Consider the following 22909-nt stretch of genomic DNA (forward strand, 5'->3'; position numbering starts at 1 on the left):
TATCCTCTCCTTTCAGGCAAGGCACTATCCTCCCTCACAAAAACTATTTATTCTCATTACAGTTTTGTTTCTTGCAACAGCAAAGGGTTAAACGTAAGATACAGTAAATGGAAGCAACAGAAATGAAATGTCGAAGATGAATGTCTCCGATATTACAGCGAGTCAGAATATTTGAGAAGCATGCTGCCAGAGCTGCAGGCTGTGTTGTACCGAATTGGAATTTGAAAGTTTATACAAACAGTTAGACGCCAGCTGTTCTGAAATGAAATAATTCACCCTGGAGACTGCCTGTTGAGACCACCGTGCTTTCAACATCAAGTACCATCTGGAGTCTAAAAGTTGTAAGTTGGTTTGATCTCTGGTTGAAAATACATCGCTCAAGTACTTTTACACATCAGTTTCAAATGTTGTTAAACAGTCGTTCTCCTGACTCTTTAAAAACATTTACAAAATTGCTTAACCTTTGGTACCTGATCCTGGGATCTTTGCACACGTCTTCCTTTAGATGTACAAAATTCCCCTCCGTTTCAGTGATATGTTTTTGTATCAGAAAATGTAAATTCTGTTTCCCACTCTGAATTGCTTTACAGTAGAAATAGGACATAACAGTTCGTGGAATTACAGTTACAGAAAAATAAAAAGGTTTATGTTAGCTAAATAATTTATTCATAATAATCATTCCACTTACGCCTATAAAGTTGAAATATCTCAAAGGACTTCCCAGGTAATTACTGTCAAGTGATTGTGGTGGTTGTTTTGTAGGCAGTCGTGGCAACCATTTTTCAGAAGCAAGGCCTTACAAACAGCCATGAGATGAATAATATCTAGAACATTGTTCGCCAACATGTCAGCCTCATCCAAGCATTGAATCCCCACAGCATTGTAGCAAAGTGCAGTAAAACAGAATATTGCCCTTTTTCGTTCCATCTACTGAGTGTGGCAGTATTCTGCCCTCAAACGTAGCTTGGCATACTACTGACAAATGTTAGAAGCAAGACAAGAACAGCTTAAGTGTTTTGTAGCAGTTTACAGCAGAAGTTAAACAACATTCTGACCGGAAACAAAGGAAATAAATTGAAGGAGATACAGAAATTGTTTCTTATTAAACAAATACAAAAGCCATACCATATGGGTGCACTCAATCAATTCACATAATCTTTCCTTCAATGGAAAGCAAAAGCTGGTATTGGAATTACATGACAGAAAGTGCAAGGCCTCACATCGAACATGTTCATATACTCTGTCACTTTGTGATGTGCAAACAGTCTGAAATACTTTAACTCTTTCTGAAATGCCTCAATGTGTATAATTACAACTGAGAAAGTAGACAAATCTCCACAATGTTTGCTGTTATTCAAGGGACCCCCAATATTGTTCTTTACTTCTCCAGTTGGATATCTTAATTAATGAATTTAAATTATATATTTTATTATAATGTATAATACTCATTTAATAATTATATTTTAATTAATTATTCTCATTTTAATCTCAAAATGACCAAGGCAAAAAACATTATACTGTGAAAATTTAGTTTCCACATTTATAGTTATACAGAATTACATAAAATTCCACAGAACATTACAGCAGTTGCTCTGTTTCTCGATCCTATCGGAAGTTCATTTTTTAAGGAGCATTGTAATGCATTTAATGCAGCTCCTTAATTCTATTTATAAACCGTAAGCCCATGTGCAATATGCATGAGTCGGTGAACAACACAGAACTGAACTGAGCTGTGCTCCTAAACTCAGATGCCTGGATGACAAAAGAAGGCACTTTGCAACATCTTTAGTTCTTGCCAACTGTTTGAAACCAAATAAATATACAATAGTTAATAGGTTGCTGTAGCTTCAAATCATGAAGCTCATTGTGGAGTCCTGTAGCCAGCTGAATTTTGTACAGAAGATTTCCTCTTTGGTCCCTAATTGGACTCACCCTGCTTTGATTAAACTTTTATTCTTTATATAATGATAATGATAATTCTTGCATTTGATATAGCGCTTTTCACGTCTTCTAAACGTCTCATATATATGCTTATAAAATACCTTAGGGTTCCCTTTTATGTTACCCGCTAATCTTTTCTCATACAATCTCGTTGCCCCTCACTTCCTTTTTCAGTTCTCCTCTGTACTTTCTATATTCTATTTGATTATCTTATGTATTTTTGACCTGACATTTATCATAAGCCTCCTTTTAATAATTGAAGTCCCCCATTTATCACTGCTCTATTGGTTTTGTATCTTTCTGAAATCCGCTTGCAGATTTGCTTCCTATCTCCTTCCCACTATTTGGTGATCTATAGTGAACACCTAACAGAGTAACAGTTCTGTTTTTGGACCCTCCAGCACATCATCCCTTTCCAGGACCGTAACCGTTTCTTTAACCAATATTGCAACCCCACTCCTTTTTTTCCTTCCCTATCCTTCCTGAATACATTGTAGCCAGGAATATTCAGATCTCATTCCTGCCCTTCTTTGAGCCAGGACTCCGTTATTGTCACTACATCATAACCCCATGTGGTAACTTGAGCCGCAGCTCACAATCTTATTTGTCACACTCCGTGTATTTACGCACATGCACTCCAAGACCAACTTAGTCTGTTCTGCATTTCTCCCCCATCTAATCCCTCCTTTTTCTGGATTATTGCTTTGCTATTCGTCTCTCCCATCTCTCTATGTAACTTGATTGCCCTCTCGAATGCTACATCCTGATTCCCTTCCCCACAGCACTAGTTAACCACCCTGTAAGGACATTGGTGCCAGCCCTGTTCAGGTGTAACCCATCCACCTTGTACAGGTCCCACCTGCCCCCAAAAATGGTCCCAATGATCCAGGAACCTGATGCCCTCCTTTCTGCACCATTTCTCCAGCCATGCATTCATGTGTTTGATCCTGCTGGTTTGACACTCACTTGCACAAGGCATTGGGAGTAATCCAGAGATCACCACCTTTGAGGTCCTACTCTTTTTCCCAGCTTCTGATACTCTCCATATAGGATTTCAGCCCATTTTTTTCTCTATGTCATGGATCCCAACATGCACCATGACTTCTGGATATTCCCCTTCCCCCTATAGAACATTTGCACCCGTTCCATGATGTCTTCAACCCTGACACAAGGGAGGCAACATACCATGTGAGAGTCATGTGTTTGGTTGCAGAAACGCCTGTCTACTCCTTTCACCGTTGTGTCCCCAATGACAGATGCATTGAAACTCTTCCCTGTCCCCCCCTGTGCATCCATTTGCTTTTGACTCTTCTCCCCAGAGGTTTCATCACCCTGACCGGTATTCAGTACAGAGAACCAGTTTGTGAATGCCACACTCTCAGGGGATTTCTGCACTGCCCGTCACCTCTTCCTACCAGGCCAGGTGGTCACCCACTCACTCACCTCCTGAACCCTCTGTGGCTATGGGATGACCATCTCCTGAAACATTTGATCCATGAACTCTTCAGCCTCCTGTGTGCTAAGTAGTGACACCAACCTTTTCTCAAGCTCAGAAACTCTGAGCTGCAGCTCGAGCAGCTGGAGGCACTTCCTACACACGTGTGTCCAGGACACACAAAGCATCCTGGTGTTCCCACATGGCACCCATTGTGCAGGCAACCGGTCTCAGCTGCCCTACCATATTCCCAGACACATTTTATATTATTTTAATATAACCTATAGATTTTATAATTATGCATCTCTTTCCCCCTCTGCACCGAATTCCCACTCTCACCAAATTCCTTAACGGAATTCGCACTCTGTTCCACCTAACTCAGTTCCCTCCTCACGCTGCTGGGTTCTCTGTTCAAGTCAAAAACTTGTGAACACACACATTTCCTGTGCCTAAAGACAAGACATAAGCCTGCTCCCAGGCTACTGCTCCTGGCTCACAGTCAAGTGGTGTATGCCAATAATACAGTAAAAATAGCATTTCCTCTTTCCCAGGGGAAATGTCTGACTTTTTGCTTAGCAATTGATATGCCAATTGATTAGCTCTTGATAAGCCATGCCTTTACTCTAGTACTCAACACTGGTGCTCCAACATGCAGCACAACTGAATTATACTCAACAAAATAAATTCTTTAAACTTATTCCCTTTCTCTGCAATGGCTCGGGCAGACAGAATTTTACCTTCTATCCATCTTCAATCTGAAGCATGCTACACTGGGTACTTTTCCAGCAGTATTCCAAGGTCATCATCAACTGTATCCTTAATAAGCACTAGTTATCATGGTTGAAATCGGATTGAGTCCAAATGGTTTAAAATAGATTTCCAACACTTGGCTGCTGCTATAATTGTTCTACTTTTAGTTTCTTAACTTATTCGAGTCCTTCCATTGCAAAACCTGTAGTCCTTGAGCTTCATGTAGCACCTTCAACACTGACTTACTCCACGCACTTCATTGGTAACTGCTGTCAAATATTGTGACTGTTTATCTGTAGGCAATTGTGGCAGCAAATTTGTGCACAGCAGGCTCTCAAAAAAACGTAAGTAATATTTCCTTTTCAGTGACACATTTGATCCATTGGGACTAACACTTGAAATTTTTTGCACCAAAGTCAATGTGTAAGATGGAAAATAATTGATTTGAACATGTTGGGCAACAGATTTTTTTGTGACTGAAAATATACCAGTGCATTATTTTTCCTTACAATTTTCAGTTTAGTCTCCAATTGTTGCCCGTTCTCAAGTCACAGACTCAAATTGGGATTTTTTTATGAAGCAGCAATTTTTCAGTGCTTTGGTCAAGTGGCCATTCTTCACATGTGAGTGAACATAATCTATGGCTATTTTACTGTAGGCAACACAATCAAACCTGGTCTTGGACTCATCTAACATTGAAATGCATACTGTCAAGCAATCTGTATTGGATAGTAATGAAGAGCAAGGTTGATTCTTTCCCTCTCTCTAGCTGCAGCGAGAGCACTCCAACTGATGCGGAATAAGAACTTCCTAATCTGTATGGCTTTGTCCTACATTAGCCAATTCTGTTAAGAAATGAGCAATATGGAGAGCTGCTGTTAGCATTCTTTGAAAAGCAGATGCACTTAAATAGCATGTTTTCCGGCCTCTTCCAATGTAACTTTATTAATGCTACAAGTAGGGCAGGATTGCTGCAGGTCAATTCACTTTCTCAGGAGAAGCATTATCACCTCTACTTCATGTTGCCTGGGTGTTCTGTCTATTCTGTCTGTGAAGCCAAGAGGAGAGCAGTAAAGTAAAAGCAGCAAAACTTTATCGATATCACTGCAAAAGCTGGCTCGTTCTTTCTTTTATCTTTTATACCATGCAGCCATATTCTAATTTTGCATCTGACTGAAAGAAATTAAATTATTCAAAACATAATTTAAGACTGAAAGGATATGCACCTTGTTTCATTGTGCCATTTTTACGTGAAAATGTTTATTATTGTATACTCGAATAATCTTTCGTCGATTTCTAAAGATGACATTTTGATGAAAAGACAATTTCCGCTGCTTGTAGTTCATTTCCTGAGCAAAGTGTGAACATAAAGTCCTGTTCTGGTGATCATCTGAACTCCTGGCTCATGATTATGACTTGTACAAAACTGGGAGAAATGCTGACTAATTCATGAAGTAAAGAGGAGTAAAAATCCTGTGATACAACAGATTTTCCTAAATTAATTTTTTACTTATACTGTCCAATAATCCAGCAATCTGCAAAGATTTTCATTTCACATCTACAAAAACCCTTAAAGAGTGATCCAATATAATTTGACACAATTGTTAAAATGTAATCAACTGTAAAATAGAGATATTATGATCATAATTAACAAATTCCAATTGGGTATTACATTGTTATGTTTTTGTAAAAGGCATATATGACAAAACAATAAAGCAACTCCGTATTGCTAAAGGTCTCATTCTTTCAGCATTATGAGTGTATTACCTCCAGTAGATATTAAATTTAACTTGTTAAGAAAGGTTGAGTGCCTAATTCCCTGTTGTTAAGATGTAAGTTCACGCAAGATTAGATCTGATATCCCTTGAATATCCCTTGGCTGTTCTAAATCTGATTAGATTTACTGAAACTCATATATAGATTGGAGCGATAAACACGTAGTTGTTAAAGCACCACACGCAATTTCTCAAATTAGTACCTCGGAAAATTAACCAATATATAACCAGTACTTTTGTGCCTCCAATTCCCACAATAACAAGAGTTAGCGTGTGAACAATAGAAATTAACAATTGACCCCTAAGTAATCTTACAGATGTGATAATGTATAAATTATAGCAGCAAACAAAATCGTTTTTTTTAATGAACAGGTGGTCCTCATTGCAGGTTGTGGTCATTTGAAATTTGGCTTCAAACATCTCAACCAATATTCTATTTGGAGGGGATGACAAGCTTTGAAAAACAATATCAAGAAAATCACCAAGAGGAAGATTTGTTTAAATTACAAAATCAGGACAATGACCAGAGGAGAAATTTGCTATCTGAAGACTGATTAATGATTAATTAAAACTATGAATGGTGTATCAATTTTCTCTTAAATGCGAATTGACATATTGTGCTAACTTATCCAATGCTCATTAGTCAGCTGAAAGATTCAGTAATCAATAAATCATTTCTTTTTGGTACTATCATAGGCAGACAGAATAGTTGAAATAATTGACAATCCTTTTGAATTGTCAACATTGCACAGATCTCTGTCAATTCCTGCTTGGAAATGCTAACCTGCATAAGACTGCTTCTCTTCGATGTCTTGATATAATAATGAAAACCTACATTGACTCCAGGGAAGGCTATCTTCTTGTTCATTGCTATGCCTAAATTTAAGTTTCATCCATTCCTCTTCCAACTGAATGATAGGTTAAACAATTGATCCAATAGCAACGTGTAATCCATTTTATTACAGATATTATAACCCGCCAGCATAGACTAAGGCATAGTCAAAGCTTGACCTATAACTCAATATACTAATTCAAAATTTGAGGCTTGACTATTGGATCCATCCTCATCACTGAATGCACTAATCAATGCTTTAAATCCATGAGTGTGAACCACTTATTTCAACTTTAAACCTATGTTTAAATTTGTTGCCTAAAGTAATTTTAAACCTAGAATGCCATTTACTGCAAAATAATAAATCGTATATTTGTGAAAGAAATATAACTTTACTTGCGTAAAACAAGATTAATGTTTTAAATTTGTTTGAATATTCAATTGTCATTAAATGTGCAAGATATTTTCTGTTTTCTTCTGAGTATTTACATTGAGTTGTTATGGTATTGAAAGACTTTATTTTTCAAATTCAACCATGTTCATTTAGTCCTTTACTGGAAATCAGAGATGATTGTTTTGCAGGAGCGGCAAACAATTTGCCAATTTATACCAAGGAATGCAACTTTGAATGTTATTATTACATATGAATGTAAGGAATGGGCATCAAAGTGCGATGTCTCGCAAGATCTTGAAGATCTCATTGGTGCATTTTACTACCTTAATTTTAATTACCTTAATTTGCATTCATTTCTGGGATGTTTAACAATAGCAAGGAGAAAAAGTCTCATACATTGCTATACAAATTCTGAAGACATTCCCTTCTCATGGGAGAGAGTTGAATGGGTTGAGAGAGAGTGGGAGAGATTTCTCATGTGTTTTAGGTTCATTGGGTTCATAACTAGTGTTTTGGGTTCATATTTTTTAAGACAAAAACAATTAGTGGCATATTTTGACACCTGATTTGTGTTTTTTTAAATATACATCAGCATCAAAATGGTCACAGGAAAGATGTGTCTTGTAGATCATAGAATCATAGAATTTTACAGCACAGAAGGAGGCCATTTAGCCTATCGTGTCTGTGTCGGCTCTTTGAAAAGAACAATCCAAATCAATCCCACTCTCCCGCTCTCTCCCCATAGCCCTGCAAACTTGTCCTTCCCAAATAATTATTTACTTCTCTCTTAAAAGTTATTATTGAATCAGCTTCCACCACCCTTTCAGGCAATGCATTCCAGATCCGAACAACTCGCTGTGTGTAAAAAATTCTTTTCACCTCCCCTCTGTTCCTTTTAGCAACTATTTTAAATTGGTGTCCTCGGGTTACTGACCCACCCGCCAGTGGAAGTAGTTTCTACTTGTTCACTCTATTGAATCCCCTCATAATTTTGAAAACATCTGTTAAGTCTCCTCTTAACCTTCTCTGCTCCAAGCAGAATAATCCCAGCTTCTCTCACCTCTCCTCATAACTGAAGTCCCTCATTCCTGGTACTATACTGTTAAATCTCTTTCACACCCTCTCCAATGCCTTGACATCCTTCCTAAATGTGGTGCCCAGAACTGAACACAGTCTCTCGCTGAGGCCTAACCAGTGCTTTATAAAGGTTCAGCGTAACTTGCTGACCTTTGTATTCTACGCCCCTACTTATAAAGCCGTATGCTTTTTTAACAGCTTTATCTATCTACCACATTCAAAGATTTACCTATATGAACCCCCAGGTCTCTCTGTTCCTTCACCCCCTTTAAGATTCTACCATCAGTTTATTTTGTCTCTCCTCATTTTCTTCCTCGCAAAATGCATTTTTCCACATTAAACGCCATCTGGCACTCATCTGCCCATTTTATAGTGCGATTAAATTTATTTAAGTAGTGTGATCTTCAGACACAAATGCAAGACACACCAAGTGAATAGTTTACTTCTGGATAATATACAGTAAGATACATTAAAATGTTGTACTTGCTGCTAACAATTTAACCTGCTAATTATTTCCCTCTCCAAAGGTTTGAAGCGTGTCCACAAATACACACTAGCTACAGTTCACATTAAAAAAAATTGTGAAGCACTTTGAGATATCTTGATGATATGATAAATTGCTAACGTTAACACAGCTATTATATATAATAAAATTTCATGTCTACAAGTGAGAAAAGATATGTCATTTACTTCACATGATTAATAAGGTGGGATGGCTTTATATATGACATAAAAATATCTAATAAACATATAAAACCTACTTTCAACTTGTCTTGCGAAAGGAATTGATTGCTGTGCTTCCACGTTTAATATGTATTATATTTGAAAAACATAGACTAGTTAACCCAACAACCATTCTGGACAAATGAGAAGCAGAAATAAAGATACCATTTTCAAAACAATAAGTCATGCCTTTAACAAATTTATTTGAATCCTTTGGAGTGCAAGCAATTCTGTGGAGGAGATCTATGCAATGTATTGTAATTGTTTCTATTTACAGAACACATTTGGTAAAATTTCAGATGGACACTGAAGAGACAGTCATAACCATAAATAAGCAAGGCAAATAGATGTTTAATGAATATAGGTATTAAGGGATGTGAAGAAATGACAGAGCGATAGAATTAAGGAGTTGCAGGGAATTGAGATTAAAATAGTTAGTTCCATTAAAGAAATTGACTCCATCAATAGGCTCAAAAGGCTAAATTGCTAAATTGCCTATTCATGTGCAAAAATATAAAAAAAGGAAATGTGAGAGATAGAATCATGAAAATTAAAGCATACTGGAGGCTATTCTACCAATCAATCCTACACTGCAGTTAGTTTCTTCTTTGGTGTTTTCTTCCTCTTCAAATATTTTTCCAATTCCCATTTAAATATTATTGTAGTATCAGCCTCAACAGCACTTAGAGTAAAGGATCCCATATTGTAATTACCTTATAATCTTCCTCTGACAATGATATTTCTGAGATAATGCCCCTAAATATAATACTGATGAAACGTTTGATTAGTTTGTGTTTTAGATGCTGTTTAAGCACTCTGAGATGTTACCCTGGCTGCAGAGCGCTATATTAGTGCATATTGTTGTTGTTTGACCTGCTGTAGATTTCTTGTAATTCTTTTTATTTAAGGAATTTACAATCCTATGACAAGTATGATAAAAACAGTTTATATTAAGAATTCATTTGATAAATCATCCATTAATACTGGGGTGATATTTTATTAAAAGTTAACAAAATTGACTGAATCATATCTATGAATCTGCCAATGATTAGTAACCAAATATCTAATTAATTTATTGACGTTGCTTTTAGACACATTTTGCTGTGGTTATCATACAAATTTATCATTGGAATAAGTGATAGGTTTTATGATTTGTTCAATATGAAATGACTGTTGCCTCACTTACAGGAGCCTGGGTTCACTTTCTACCATTACTCCTGAGACTACTGAATTGATATAATTCTAGCATTGCCAAGTCCCCATCAGAAAGAAAACATTTCATGTGTATTCCGATACACTGGGAATGATCATCAACTCTGCTCTATGTGATTTTCACGGTTTAAATATACTTCTTCAGGAATGTTAAACAAAAAAAGTTCAAGTATGATGCCATTTGTTTTATTTCCAGAAAATATTGCATATGCATAGAGATGTCATATGAAGCTATAGAAACCTCAAAGAACTTTAAATATTTTTGTGCTGTCTACAATATTAATCTTTGAAACCTCTTCCGCTCACTCCTCTACTATCTCACTTCTCCAACCAAAAGTGACCATATGTTAATCTAATTAACTAACACTTTACATTGTTATTTAATGACTTACAGTGTACTTTAACACAATAACCATTTGTTAACCTTAATGAATAACAGTAACCATTCAAAAATATCAGATGTATAAAACAATAGCCCAGAAAGTAAACATTTTAAAATGATATAAAAGGATCATAGAAAATCCAAAGAATTGAATTGAGTCATACTAATCTTCCTGCTTTATTGTTCCTCTTGATTTTATGCCAACATTTTGCTAACAAATCTCAACAGGATATGCGTCCAATTGTCTGAGTTATTGTGTACAAAGAGTGCAGCCAAAATTCAAGTTATTAAGGTTAAAATAGATTGTTGAGAAACCTCTGTGAAACTACAGAGTTCACCACACACAAAGCTGCATACACAATCTGTTCTATTAAAGAGATCAGTTGTCAGAGCAGTTCAGTAACCACACTGGAATCAAACAATGAATTTATGGTCTTAATTATTTGGATTTTAATAAGCGACTGATCAGTTGGTAGAATTTGTTTTGAAATACAGTATTTGTTTGTCTGTGAAATTCATTCTAGCCATTGCACCACTGATTGGCGTTATGTGTAGCACCTGTGATGGTTGGATGATTATAATAATGGGCCTACACTGACCTGTCGCTGAACACTTTGGAGGCAAGCCAGCTTTACAGGGGTTTATGTACACTTGTCAAAGACCCTCATTTGAGGACCTGGATTAAGCATCTGTGCTGAGTAAGACTGGAACATCATGGTGGGTGGCACATCACAAGCTGCCTTGAAAAGGTCCTCCCACTGCACTGACAGGTATGTGTTATACCAGTAGACATAGTATTATGGCACACAGGTTAAGTTTCTGAGATGAAAATGATTTCCATAAGAAAAGCTCAATAAGACATTACCCACCCACACCACTTTTATTATTAATCTGTGAATCAAAAAACTAGTACATTAGTTAGTAAGCCTTCCACATCAACATGGCAAACAAGACAATGTATTAGACAGCAGATGGCACATTGACTGTGACTGTTCTGACATTAAATAATTACTTACCATAACATATCAAACATTTTGTGTTTCACTCACAAACACAGTCACTACACTTCACAGTATATCCTGTGAAGCGCTTTGAGAGTCTCAAAGACGTAATAAGGCACAATATCAAATGCAAGGATTATTATTATTATTATCAAGCAAGACTCTCAGCAGATGGTGGGTGGGAAGAGGCAGATTGCAGTGATCCAGCACTGTCTGATGCAATTGGCCCACACTAACACCGGGCTCACCATATTTTAAAAATAATCTTTGTAAACATGAAATTGAAATTGATAGAAATATTAAAAGGAAATACATTTTTAATTTCAAAATTATAGTCGCTAACATATCAGAAATTAATTATTTTATAAATTATTCATAAAATTAACTTTCATAAAACGTGTGTTGCGTCTGTAGTACTGCCAAAGACTGCTCAATAGGTTTTGAATTCATCCCAATACCATGATTTGAACTCATAATGCACTCCAGTGTAATACTGAATATTGCATATTTTTATTGTTGGAAGATTATCCTTCAGAATTAACACATGAAACTGTCTGTAGATTCTTCTGGGCCTTAAATATCCCAGGTGATATTTCAAAGACAGGAAGGGAGAGAACAACATTACTCTCATTCAAGTGAGACAAAGCTAGAGTAATTGTTTATCTTGTGAAATGTTGTAAATATTGTACTTGCATTTATATAGTGCCCCTCTATTACACTTAGCAGTAATTTGTGTGAATTGCTTGTCATTTCTTTGAAGTGTTGAGATTTAATACAGAATGCAAGTAGTATAATTTGTTTTGTGTAATATACTCACACTGACTGCATACACCACAGAACTTCCGGAGTGAATAACATAGATAAAAATCAACTAAAATATCATTAACATGTTTCAAGCAAGATGAAATAACAAGACAGTAGAAATCAAAAATAGTTTGAGTAAAGTCTGTTAAAAACCTCTCCAGCTCAGGAATGTTGTGGCAAGCGTTGTCAAGCTCTCTCAAGTTCCTGTATGTTGTTATACTTTAAACACACTTTTCCAGAGCAAGAGTTAATCAAGTGTGTTAAATGTGAAATTAATTCCTAGATTGATTTCAGTTTAAAAACTTTGCATAGCAGCTGAAACTGGATGTCTGATCTATCTTACCATGCACATTTATTTATGAAATTTATGTATTTTAATTATTTGATGCCATTTTTACATTTCTCTCAACAACACATCAAATATTTGGCTTGGAGTCATCAAATGTGTGACCCTTCAGAACATTTTGACAATAAATGGGGATATCAGTCCTCATAATAATCAAAAGATTATTTTTACTATGTTTTACAATAGTTAATCAAAATCAAAATCTAGACTACCACAAAGGAGAAAATCATTCAATAAGTTAAAACATATGAAACAGACAATACATAGTTCCTACAATTAGCTAGTCAGTTATGGAAGATATTTTTGATATATTTTCTAGACTTTAATTACAACTAACTGCATGATGAAAGAAATTATTCTGAAGTCATATTTACTTAACCAAATTTAATTTGGTCTGGCTAAACCACCAATCTAAATTGAACTGCAAACTTCAATTAGAATTTAATTAAAATTGAAAAATGAGCCCACTAACTTCATACACAAAACTGGTTGTAGCAGGTTTCAGTCTGCATGAATAAATGAACTGACATAAACCATTTGTGCCTTCAATAATGCATTGCAGGACTATTGCACTCACTTTCCAGTACATTCTGTGAAGAGGCTTGAAATGTCTCAAAGACATGACAAGACATTATTAGCGTCTTATTATTATAAGCAAAGACAGTTGTACCAACTCATTTTATATATAGGAATTAATAATAATATAATAATGATCCTTGCATTTGATATAGTGCTTTTCACGTCTTCTAGACATCTCAAAGCGCTTCACAGGATTTACAGTAAAGTGAATTGACTGTATATTTGCAGGCAAAACAAAATGCAGATTGTTGGGAGTGTTGCAACATTTACAGTTTCTCAAAATGTTACCTTTGCAGCATTCTCTGATCTGTAGCTCCTTCTTGATGTAGTAGTTGATTTGAATTTTTGTAATTTCAATTGTGAAATTCAATTGTACTATAGCGCAGTAGTCTTATCTATTTTTGTTTATTTTTCATATTCCTGATGACAGCTCTACAGCACCACCAGCTGGAATTTTAATAACATCATGCTTAATAGTAAAAGATCACAAGTAACACACTTTTTGAGATTCTCTTCTTATTTATAAAAGGATCAAGGATATACAGTGTAGAATCATAGAATCTTACAGCAAAAGGAGGCCATTTGGCCAATCGTACCTGTGTCAGCTCTTTGAAAGAGCTACCAATAGTCACACTCCTCCACACTTACCCCATAGCCCTGAAATGTTTTCCCTTTTAAGTACTTATTTTGAAAGCTATCATCGAATCTGCTTCCACCACCCTTTCAGGCAGTGCATTCCAGACCGTAACTACACTGAGTTAAAATTCTCCTCATCTCCCTCTGGTTCTTTTGCAAATTATCTTAAATCATTGTCCTCTGGTTAGACCGACCTACTAGAGGAAATAGTTTCTCCCTATCTACTCTATCAAAATCCCTCATAATTTTGGACACCTCTATTAAATCTAAGACCTGGCTGCTTCAAATCTGTGACAGACTATCTGTCATATCAGCCACATGATATTAGCAATAGATGTTTTGCAAAGTGCTTCTCACTTCTTTATAGCATTCATTTCAAACAAAATCGAATCACTGGGTAACAAATTCCTGTACTTTTGTTGCGGTAAAAAGATTAAAATAAAATGAAGACAAATCATAAGCATTATTGCATTTCTCTATTTACCAATCTGTTGAACTATTAAAAACATGGTGGGTACAAGTAGCCTCTGAGCCTCTGAGTTAGAAGATTGTTGATTCAATCTCCAGCGTTGGGACTTTGAAGTCATAGTCTACATTGACAGTGCAGTACTTGGGGGTGTTGCAATGTTGGATGTGCTGTTCTTCGGATGAGATGTTAAACCAAGTGCTGTTAAACATCCCATGGCACTATTCAAAAAGAGAAGGGAGTTTATCTCAGTGTCTTGCACCCCACCCCATGCCTCGTGACATGCCTGTTCTTAGCCATAAGAAAACAATGGATATACTAATGCTCAAATAAGGATAGGTGTTCAAATGACAATTGTCATTTCCAATAAGATGTAGAAACTACACAGCATAATTGTTGAATTTTGCCTTTAATTTACGATTAAGCACTCACAGTAAAAATCCTGTGAAGCGCTTTGAGATGTCTCGATGATGTAAAACCTGCGTATTACTAATGTGGAGTCCTGTAGTTTAGTGGTTAGAGCTCTCACCCCGCAAGCGAGAGAATCTGTATTCGATTCCCGGGCAGGGTGAAACATTGAGCAAGTTTCTTTACTCCACATGCCTCTGTTTACGTAGCAATAAGTAGAAACCCAGTTATTAGTCGATTGGCGGATTCTTTTTCCGGGTGTAATAATTCATTCAAAATAAATAAAAAATCACTCAATCCACGACCGTTTGTGTGCAATTGCCTACTATGTTTCGCCGTCAAAATATACAGTCAATTTAGTTTACAGTATATTCTATGAAACGGTTTGAGATGTCTTGAAGGAGCTATATTAAATGCAAATATTATTCTTACAAACAAAAAGTTAAACTAAATAAACACTTCAGGAACACAAAATAAAAATAAATAATAATCCTTGCATTTGATATAGCGCCTTATTATATTGTAGAGACGTCTCAAAGCCCTTCACAGAATATTCTGTAAAGTGAATTGCATATGAGATTCTAACGTGTTCTGACAACTCACTACCAGCATTTCAACTCACCAGAGCTCTGGTCCATTGGTGGGAAAATAGAGAGAAAGAAAGCAGGAATGAAGTATCCAGGGGCAGGAATCACTAGAAATTCAAACACATTTGTAGCCCAAAGTCCACCAATACCAGCTCCAAAATAATAATAATAATCCTTGCCTTTGATATGACGCCTTATCACATCTTCGAGAGGTTTCAAAGCGCTTCACAGAATATACTGTAAACAGCAGCTGCAGCAACTTGCATTTCTATAGCACCCTCCAAGCAGGGTAGCGTCTCAGAGTGCTTAAGACAACAATAATATTCCTTGCATCTGATACAACAACAACAACTTGGATTTATGTAGCACCCTCCATGCTGGACGGCATCTCAGAGCATTTCACAGTAATGGATCCCGGGGCCGAGCCTGGGGGATGGGGAGGAAGGTGACCAAAGGTGCGGTCGAAAAGAAAGGTCTTCAGCAGAGACCTGAAAATAGGAAGAAAGGGGGCGAGGCAAAGAGAGTGAGGAAGGGAGTTCCAGAGCCTCGGGGCATAGTGGCTGAAGGCACAGCCACCGAGGGTGGAGCGGAGGACTGGGGGACGAGGAAAAGGCCAGACCCGGAGGAACGTAGGCAGTGGGTACTGTTTTGAGGAGTGAGTAGGTCAGAGAGGTCGGGGGTTGCAGAGGAGTGGAGGGATTTGAATACGAGGGTGAGGATCTTGAAATTGATCCTCTCTGGGATAGGCAGCAGTGCAGTCTGGCCAGGACTGGGGTGATCGGGGAGTGGAGTTTGGTGCAGGTGAGAATGTGGGCGCAGAGTTTTGAATGATCTGAATTTTATGGATGGTAGTGGATGGGAGACCGGCGAGGAGGGCATTAGAATAGTCCAGCCGAGAGGTGACAAAGGCATGAACCAGGGTTTCAGCGGCTTTTGGGGAGAGGTATTGGCGGAGATGGGCGATGCGTCGGAGGAGGAAGAATGCGGTGCTGGTGAGGGACCGGATGTGGGGGAGGAAAGATAATTGGGATCGAACCTGACACCTAGGTTGCGTATGGGTTCGGTGAGTTTTAGGGGGAAGTCGGGTAGGTGGAGGAGGTGAGAGCCGTGAGATTTTAGACATTGACGAGAGCTAAAGAGTATGGCTTCTGTCTTGTGAACGTTCAGCTGAAGGAAATTTGCGTTCATCCAGCCCCTGAGATCTGATAGGCAGCTGACAGAATATCAGGGGACCTGGGGGTCGCAACGAGAAGTGGAAAAATAGAGTTGGGTGTCGTCCTCAAGAGGGAGGATGTACATCAGAAAGAGGAGGGGGCCAAGGATGGATCCTTGGGGTACCCTGCAGGCAACCAGGTGAGAGCGAGAGGAGAAGCCGTTTGTGCAGATGTACTGCTGCCGGTTTGAGAGGTAGGACTCGAACCAGGCGAGTGCGGTCCCATTGAGGTGGATGACGGAGGAAAGGCAGTGGAGGAGGATGGCATGATCGACTGTGTCAAACGCGGAGAGGTCCAGGAGGACAAGGAGGCAGAGGGAGCCCTGGTCACAGATAGAGAGGATGTTGTTTGTGACTTTCACAAGCGCAGTCTCTGTACTGTGGGCAGGGCAGAAACTGAATTGGAGGGGTTCGAAGAGGGAGTGGGAGGAGAGGTGTGAGCGAAGTTGATTGGCAACAACGCATTCGAAGACTTTTGCGAGGAGGGGCGGGTTAGAAATGGGGCGGTAGCGGCTGGGGTTTGAGGGATCTAGGGAATGTTTTTTGAGGAGGGGTTGATGACAGCAGTTTTGAAGGGGGAAGGGACTAATCCGGAGGAGAGGGACTGATTGATGACATCAGCCAGTAGTGGGCAGAGGAGGGGGAGCTGGGTGACCAACAAGTTGGTGGGAAGGGGGTCGAGGCAGCAGGTGGTGGGTTTCATGGAGGTGATGGTGGGTGAGAGGGAGGAGGGAGAGATGGGGAGGAAGGAATGTAGGAGGGGGGGGTAGGAGCAGATGGGGCGGGTGAGGGGAACAGAGAGGGCATGGTGGTGGGTGACAAGAGGCAGGTGGATGAGGCTGCCTGGCGGATGTTATGAATTTTAGTTGAAAAGAAGTCCATGATCTCCTCGCACTTAGCATTTGATATGAAGATTTGAGGAGGCCTGAGCGGAGGCAGAGGCGGGTGGTGGATGGTGGAAAAAAGGATTTTGGGGTTGTGTTTAGCCTCCAAGATGATGTTGGAGTAGAAGGACGTTTTTGCACGTGTCAAAGAATGGCGATAGCTGTGGAGATGTTCGAGCCACAGTTGGCGGTGGACCGTCAGGCCAGTTTTCCGCCATCTGCACTCGAACAGCCAAGTTTGGGTTTTTAGGCAGCGGAGATGGTTGTTGTACCGGGGGATTGCGTGGGTTTGGAGATGGTCCAGGATTTCAGTGGGACGAGGGAATTGAAGGTGGAGGAGAAGTGATAATGGAGCAGCTGGACGGCTGCTTAAGGATCTCTGCGGGTGGAAGGCCAGAAGGATAGGAGGTGATGTGGAGGGAGGGAGGAGGGAGAGAGAGAGGAAGGAGGAGGGAGGAGAAGAGACAGAGGAGAAGAGAGAGGAGAGGAGTGGAGGAAGAGAGAGAGACAAGACAGAGGGAGAGAGGAAGGCTGAATGGAGGGGTGAGAGAGGGAGATGAAGGCAGAGGGTCGAGAGATAATAAATAATAATAATCCTTGCACTTGACACAACGCCCTTCACGTCTTCGAGACGTGTCAAAGCACCCCACAGAATACACTGCAATGTGGAGTGACCATATATTTTCTGGGCGGAACGCGGCAGCCAATGGGCCACAGCGACGCCCCACAAACAGTCATGGACTGAAGAGACCAATTTTATTATTGTTTTTTTTTCTTGAGGGATTATTATCAGATGTATGTGTGGAGTAAGGAAACTTGCCCAAGGTTTTCGCCGTGAATCGAACCCAGGTCTCTCACTCTAGAGGCGAGCGCTTTAACCACTGAGATGGAGGGGGAAGAGAGGGGAGAGAGAGGAAGAGGGAGGGGGAAATGAGTCAATCGATTGCCTTGAGACAGATGCAGTAGGAATTTTCAGAATGTCTGATAACAATTCCGTATCGGAGGAGAGAGCTTCCACGTAAGGAGGCCAGAATGAATTGTCCACCGTGGGACGTCTTTAAGGTCTGGGACATGAGGAGCTCCAAAATATCGTGGAACATCTGAAGTGGGGCTTAAGGTGGGGGTTCAGTTCTACTCTCCAGCTTTGAACAGTTTCTGCTGTTTGCCCCCCCCCCCCCCCCAAGCTGGGGCGGAGGGTAACGTTCTTCCAGGAAGTTGCCGAGCAATCGTTCCTTCTTCCTCGTCAGCTTCCTCATGTCTGTCTTGCTGTGTTTCCTCAGCAGGGAGCTGCTCTTGCTGACGGTGTGTAACGATCGCTCGCTGTCTCCTCACACAGCCGCGACTCCAACTCCATCTCCTCCCTCGGCCACCGCTCCCTCCTCCTCCGGCTGGTTCTGAGGCGATTTCTTCTTGCTCCTCACACACAACGGAGTTTGCTGCAACTCTACAGCCATCGTCTGGAACTGTTCCTTTGCCAGAACCACCAACACCTGATTATTAGGAGGTAAAGAGGGTTATTATTATCAAGTGAAGTGAATATATTTTGTGGGTGAATGGCCCGATATTGCTTTGTGGCCTCCTATGGATACCAGAGCGGCCAATTTAGGTTTAGAGCCTTTGAAACTGTTAAGAAAAGGTCTTCAAAAAGGAGGGCGGGGAGGGGGCTGCAGGTTTAGATATATATTTTAAAATTAGGCGCCAACCCCACACAACAAACAAAACCCGCCTCATTTGGGCGTGAAACCCGCCCAATCTGCGAGCAGAGTGGCCACACATTCGGTTCAGGGCTTTTGAAACTGGGTAAGAAAAGAATCTTACATAAAAAAGGACTTTCGTGGGTTTCAATTATTTTTAAATATAAATAAGACACTCGCCCAAAGGCGCGTCCACGCACAGTTTCAGCTTAAAAACACGCCCAATTTGGGCGGGAAAGCGCTTTGAGAGTCTCAAAGACGTAATAAGGCACAATATCAAATGCAAGGATTATTATTATTATTATCAAGCAAGACTCTCAGCAGATGGTGGGTGGGAAGAGGCAGATTGCAGTGATCCAGCACTGTCTGATGCAATTGGCCCACACTAACACCGGGCTCACCATATTTTAAAAATAATCTTTGTAAACATAAATTGAAATTGATAGAAATATTAAAAGGAAATACATTTTTAATTTCAAAATTATAGTCGCTAACATATCAGAAATTAATTATTTTATAAATTATTCATAAAATTAACTTTCATAAAACGTGTGTTGCGTCTGTAGTACTGCCAAAGACTGCTCAATAGGTTTTGAATTCATCCCAATACCATGATTTGAACTCATAATGCACTCCAGTGTAATACTGAATATTGCATATTTTTATTGTTGGAAGATTATCCTTCAGAATTAACACATGAAACTGTCTGTAGATTCTTCTGGGCCTTAAATATCCCAGGTGATATTTCAAAGACAGGAAGGGAGAGAACAACATTACTCTCATTCAAGTGAGACAAAGCTAGAGTAATTGTTTATCTTGTGAAATGTTGTAAATATTGTACTTGCATTTATATAGTGCCCCTCTATTACACTTAGCAGTAATTTGTGTGAATTGCTTGTCATTTCTTTGAAGTGTTGAGATTTAATACAGAATGCAAGTAGTATAATTTGTTTTGTGTAATATACTCACACTGACTGCATACACCACAGAACTTCCGGAGTGAATAACATAGATAAAAATCAACTAAAATATCATTAACATGTTTCAAGCAAGATGAAATAACAAGACAGTAGAAATCAAAAATAGTTTGAGTAAAGTCTGTTAAAAACCTCTCCAGCTCAGGAATGTTGTGGCAAGCGTTGTCAAGCTCTCTCAAGTTCCTGTATGTTGTTATACTTTAAACACACTTTTCCAGAGCAAGAGTTAATCAAGTGTGTTAAATGTGAAATTAATTCCTAGATTGATTTCAGTTTAAAAACTTTGCATAGCAGCTGAAACTGGATGTCTGATCTATCTTACCATGCACATTTATTTATGAAATTTATGTATTTTTAATTATTTGATGCCATTTTTACATTTCTCTCAACAACACATCAAATATTTGGCTTGGAGTCATCAAATGTGTGACCCTTCAGAACATTTTGACAATAAATGGGGATATCAGTCCTCATAATAATCAAAAGATTTTTACTATGTTTTACAATAGTTAATCAAAATCAAAATCTAGACTACCACAAAGGAGAAAATCATTCAATAAGTTAAAACATATGAAACAGACAATACATAGTTCCTACAATTAGCTAGTCAGTTATGGAAGATATTTTTGATATATTTTCTAGACTTTAATTACAACTAACTGCATGATGAAAGAAATTATTCTGAAGTCATATTTACTTAACCAAATTTAATTTGGTCTGGCTAAACCACCAATCTAAATTGAACTGCAAACTTCAATTAGAATTTAATTAAAATTGAAAAATGAGCCCACTAACTTCATACACAAAACTGGTTGTAGCAGGTTTCAGTCTGCATGAATAAATGAACTGACATAAACCATTTTGTGCCTTCAATAATGCATTGCAGGACTATTGCACTCACTTTCCAGTACATTCTGTGAAGAGGCTTGAAATGTCTCAAAGACATGACAAGACATTATTAGCGTCTTATTATTATAAGCAAAGACAGTTGTACCAACTCATTTTATATATAGGAATTAATAATAATATAATAATGATCCTTGCATTTGATATAGTGCTTTTCACGTCTTCTAGACATCTCAAAGCGCTTCACAGGATTTACAGTAAAGTGAATTGACTGTATATTTGCAGGCAAAACAAAATGCAGATTGTTGGGAGTGTTGCAACATTTACAGTTTCTCAAAATGTTACCTTTGCAGCATTCTCTGATCTGTAGCTCCTTCTTGATGTAGTAGTTGATTTGAATTTTTGTAATTTCAATTGTGAAATTCAATTGTACTATAGCGCAGTAGTCTTATCTATTTTTGTTTATTTTTCATATTCCTGATGACAGCTCTACAGCACCACCAGCTGGAATTTTAATAACATCATGCTTAATAGTAAAAGATCACAAGTAACACACTTTTTGAGATTCTCTTCTTATTTATAAAAGGATCAAGGATATACAGTGTAGAATCATAGAATCTTACAGCAAAAGGAGGCCATTTGGCCAATCGTACCTGTGTCAGCTCTTTGAAAGAGCTACCAATAGTCACACTCCTCCACACTTACCCCATAGCCCTGAAATGTTTTCCCTTTTAAGTACTTATTTTGAAAGCTATCATCGAATCTGCTTCCACCACCCTTTCAGGCAGTGCATTCCAGACCGTAACTACACTGAGTATTCTCCTCATCTCCCTCTGGTTCTTTTGCAAATTATCTTAAATCATTGTCCTCTGGTTAGACCGACCTACTAGAGGAAATAGTTTCTCCCTATCTACTCTATCAAAATCCCTCATAATTTTGGACACCTCTATTAAATCTAAGACCTGGCTGCTTCAAATCTGTGACAGACTATCTGTCATATCAGCCACATGATATTAGCAATAGATGTTTTGCAAAGTGCTTCTCACTTCTTTATAGCATTCATTTCAAACAAAATCGAATCACTGGGTAACAAATTCCTGTACTTTTGTTGCGGTAAAAAGATTAAAATAAAATGAAGACAAATCATAAGCATTATTGCATTTCTCTATTTACCAATCTGTTGAACTATTAAAAACATGGTGGGTACAAGTAGCCTCTGAGCCTCTGAGTTAGAAGATTGTTGATTCAATCTCCAGCGTTGGGACTTTGAAGTCATAGTCTACATTGACAGTGCAGTACTTGGGGGTGTTGCAATGTTGGATGTGCTGTTCTTCGGATGAGATGTTAAACCAAGTGCTGTTAAACATCCCATGGCACTATTCAAAAAGAGAAGGGAGTTTATCTCAGTGTCTTGCACCCCACCCCATGCCTCGTGACATGCCTGTTCTTAGCCATAAGAAAACAATGGATATACTAATGCTCAAATAAGGATAGGTGTTCAAATGACAATTGTCATTTCCAATAAGATGTAGAAACTACACAGCATAATTGTTGAATTTTGCCTTTAATTTACGATTAAGCACTCACAGTAAAAATCCTGTGAAGCGCTTTGAGATGTCTCGATGATGTAAAACCTGCGTATTACTAATGTGGAGTCCTGTAGTTTAGTGGTTAGAGCTCTCACCCCGCAAGCGAGAGAATCTGTATTCGATTCCCGGGCAGGGTGAAACATTGAGCAAGTTTCTTTACTCCACATGCCTCTGTTTACGTAGCAATAAGTAGAAACCCAGTTATTAGTCGATTGGCGGATTCTTTTTCCGGGTGTAATAATTCATTCAAAATAAATAAAAAATCACTCAATCCACGACCGTTTGTGTGCAATTGCCTACTATGTTTCGCCGTCAAAATATACAGTCAATTTAGTTTACAGTATATTCTATGAAACGG

Source organism: Callorhinchus milii, unplaced genomic scaffold (genome assembly GCF_018977255.1).
Source record: "Callorhinchus milii isolate IMCB2004 unplaced genomic scaffold, IMCB_Cmil_1.0 Scaffold13, whole genome shotgun sequence".
Lineage (NCBI taxonomy): Eukaryota > Metazoa > Chordata > Chondrichthyes > Chimaeriformes > Callorhinchidae > Callorhinchus > Callorhinchus milii.